The sequence below is a fragment of the Opisthocomus hoazin genome, chromosome 18 (genome assembly GCF_030867145.1).
Source record: "Opisthocomus hoazin isolate bOpiHoa1 chromosome 18, bOpiHoa1.hap1, whole genome shotgun sequence".
In the NCBI taxonomy this organism is placed as follows: Eukaryota; Metazoa; Chordata; class Aves; order Opisthocomiformes; family Opisthocomidae; genus Opisthocomus; species Opisthocomus hoazin.
Window position 1 is genome coordinate 5358030 of NC_134431.1, and position 3685 is coordinate 5361714.

Below are 3685 nucleotides of genomic sequence, written 5' to 3' on the forward strand. Positions count from 1 at the left end.
CGGTCAGCGCGGCCCCGGGCCCCGCACCGCCCGCCGGCCCCGGCCGCCGCGCCCCGGCCGCCGCCGCCGCCTCCGCCCCGCGGCACCGCCCCTTGGCCCGCGCCGCGCCGCGCGCCGCCGGCCCCTTCCCGCCGGCCCGGGCCGCCGCCGCCGCCCGCTTCTCGGGGCGCCCCTCCTTGCCGCCGCCCGCCCGCCGCGGGGCCGCGCCGCCCGCCGCCAGCCGCGGGGCCGCGCCCGGCTGCCCCCCCCCCCCCGCCGCCGCCGCGCCGGCTCTTGGCCAGCGACCAGCCCGGCACCTCCTTGGGGCGGGCGGGGGACGGCGCCCGCTGCGGCTTCTTCTTCTTCTCCGGGAGCGGCGGCGGCGGCGGCTGGGGAGGGGGGGGAGATGGCGGCGGCGGGGGGCCCTGCTCCGCCGGCGCGGCCTCCATGTCCCGCTGCGCTGCGCTGTGCTCGGCCCCGGCTGCGGCTGCGGCTGCGGCCCCGGCTCCGCCCGCCCCGCCGCCGGGCGGGGACGCGCGCGGGCGGCGAACAAAAGGCGGCGGGGGGGGGGGGGGGGAGAGTGAAGGGGGGGGCGGCCGCGCCGGCGGCAACAGCGACCCCTGCGCCCGCCCCGCGCCCGCACACCCCCCCCCGGGGGTGAGGAGTCCCCGGGCATCCTCAGTCCTGGCGGGTGGCCTTGTCCGTGCGGGTCCCCCCCCAGGGCGTCCCTGGGGGTGGGGGTCCCCGAGGCATCCCTGGGGACGCGGGGCGGGGACGACGACGGACGACGACCCTCGCGCGTCCCCTTCAGAGCGGGTCGCTGGGGCAGTGCTTTTGGAGTAGGGTCACCCCGGGGTGTCCCTGGGACGCCCCTGAGGGGAAGGGTCCCCCAGGGTGGGTCTGGGGGCGGGGGTCCGCGGGGCGTTCTCAGCAGAGCAAGCCCCCTGGGAGCCCCTGCAAGCGCAGGTCCCCCCAGGGCTTACTGTGGGTGAGGGTCCCTGGGGCTCTCCCGTGGGTGGGAGTCCCCCAGGGCACCACTGTAAATGCAGGGCTCCCCCATGTACCCCATGGGTGGGAGGTCCCCAGGACCCCTTTTGGTGAGAATCCCGCGAGGCACTCCCATAGGGGGGGGTGGGGGGTCCCCTGGGGCCCCCCACCCCGCTGCCCAGGGCCGGCTCCAGCTGCCTGCCCCGCACAGCGAATGTGTCTCCGGGGGGACCCCGCCGGCGGGGAGCCCCTCTGCGAGCCCCCTCCCGCCCGCGTCTCTCGTACGTTACCAAACCCGCCGCCAGCATCCGAAGGCTGGATTTGAAAAATGCTCTTCCGTGCCTGCTCCGGCAGCAGCGGGGCCGGCGGCGGGAAGCCGTGCTCACCCGCCTCGTGCGGACCCCCCGGACCCCCACGCTGCCCAGATTCGGCTCTCAACGCCGGGCAGCACGACCCCGGGGCAACGGCTGCTTTTCTCCGGGGGCAAACGCGAGCCTGGCCGGGAGCGCAGAGCCCACCGCACGCCTCGGTCGGCTTCTGCCGGAGACAAACGCGTGTGAGGTTTGTCAGGGCGCTGCTCCGCACCCCTCCCTGCCCGACGCACAGCCCCCTGCCCTCCCCAGGCACCCGCTGAGACACGGGGTGGGTCTGCACCCCCACTCTGCCCCGAGCCAGCCGTGCACCCAGCACAGGGAGAATCGGGATTGTACAGCGAACCCGGGCTTTGGCTGCAGAAATAGCTCCGCGCTGCTCGCGGCGTGAGCAGGGCGCAATAAATCGGGTGGGTGCCTCTGGCCACGGCTTGTTGAGCCCCTCCTGTGGCTCCGTGGATCCCTGGGTGGTGGCTCCAGCCAGTCGGCAGCTGGTGACCGTGACCAGGGGGATGTGGGGGGAACAAGGGACCCCGGGAAAGTGAGGGGGCTCGGTGCCCCAGCCGCGCGCTGCAGCACAGCCGCCACGCTGGGGCAAGGCCCCCGGACACTGCAGCCCCTCCGAGACCGAATGGCAGCCGTGGTTTTCCAGGCTCTGGCACATCGCCTGATCCCGCACCTTGCGGGAAAGCAGGTTGAGCCGTTGCAAAGCCCACCCTGCAGCCTGGGGCAGGAGGGATGGACGGAGGGCGGGCACGGAGCTGCCTTTCTGTACGTGCTGCGGAGCAACTCGTGCCCGCAGCTAACGGGAAGGCTGCTCACCCCACGGGCCTCGCAGCGTCGTCAGCGCAGTTGTGAGTCATCCCCGCTGCACGACTGCACATGCCCCTGCGTGGGACGGCAGGCCCTGACCGACGAGTGCTGCGCTCGTTAATGAAGATAATTCTTTTTCCTCCGAGCCGTGGTTAATCGCGTCACGCAAGGCACGCCGTGGGCTGCCCTCATGGAGCTGCACAGCGGCGGAGGAGCGAGGGATGTGGGCAGCCTGTCCCCAGCCTTGTCCTTGGGGACAGCCCCCGGGATGCTGTAAGGATGGGGCACACGATGAGCCCCCAAAACTGCTCGGGGCTGAGCACAGAATAAAATGGCTTTCCCGGACAGCAGCCTCCTCCGGGGAAGCTCCTCTCCCAGTACCCAGCAGGTCTCATGTCCCACCACCCGCTTGCTGGAGCTGGGGTCACATCCCTGCACTCCCAGCCTGGCGCTGGCTCGTCCCTGCTCCCCTCCACGTGGCCTCAGGTTGTTGCGCCCGATGGCGGACACGAATCTCATCGCAGCAGGGTGCGCGTCCAGCGGTGCACGTGTGTCCCGGCACAGGCGCGTGGCATCTCCCCACCGCGGCGGCACAGCGAGCGGGCAGCGGGCGCTGGAGGCAGGCGAGGGCTGGGCCAGCCCCGCTCTGGGATCGCTGCCTGGGGACAAAGCCAGAAACAGGTTTGGGGTGGAAGCAGGAGGGGTATCAACAGACCTCAAAATATCCCCCGGCGCTGGAGACAACGCAGGCAGCCGGGTTTAAAGCTGAGCCAACGTTGCCCTGCGCCAGGCGCCTGGTCCCGTGCTCACCGTCCCCTTGGCACGGCCGCGGAGACGCGCTGGAGGACACATGGCCGGGGCAGTGCCAACTGGTCTCGCTGATGGCCTGTTGTAGGGGCTGGTCTTGAACTAGCTGCTCCCAGGAGAAGTATTCAATAAATTTGAATTAAATGCGGGCGGGCGGCTTTCTGAAGCCTCTGAAAGAAAAGCAATGAGCTTAACCAGCCCCCTGGGCCCTCGGGAGGTCTGGCCGGCAGCCAGCCGGAGCCAGGTTTCGACGCATCCCTGCGCGGCGCGGAGGGAAAGTTCTGCTCGGCGGCCCCTGTGGACAAGGGCAGAAGCACCCCAGGGGTTCAGGGGGATGTGTCGCAAAATGCATGTCCTGAGCATGCAGGGCAGAGCCCGGGTGAGCACCGCAGCAGCAGGTCTTCACACCTGAACACCTTTCTGGCTCAGGCCCTGGGCTCTGGACGCTGCCTGCTCCTTCTCCTCTGGCTCTCGGCGGCAGCGCTGGCGTCGCTCCAGGCCTCTGATGAGGCTGTCAGGTGCCTTTTGGGTTAAGGTGCTAAAAACCTCGTAGCAAAAAGCTACAAAGCAAAGAACAGCAGGCACCGGACAGTGGTGAAGTCGGAGCCCTCAGCCTCCGAGGGTGCCGCAGGACCCAGTGAACCTGCGCACTGGCCCGAAGTGTATTGACCAAAGGTGAGAAAACCTCATAAACTGATGATCCTGTAATTTCTTAGAGAACAATATTT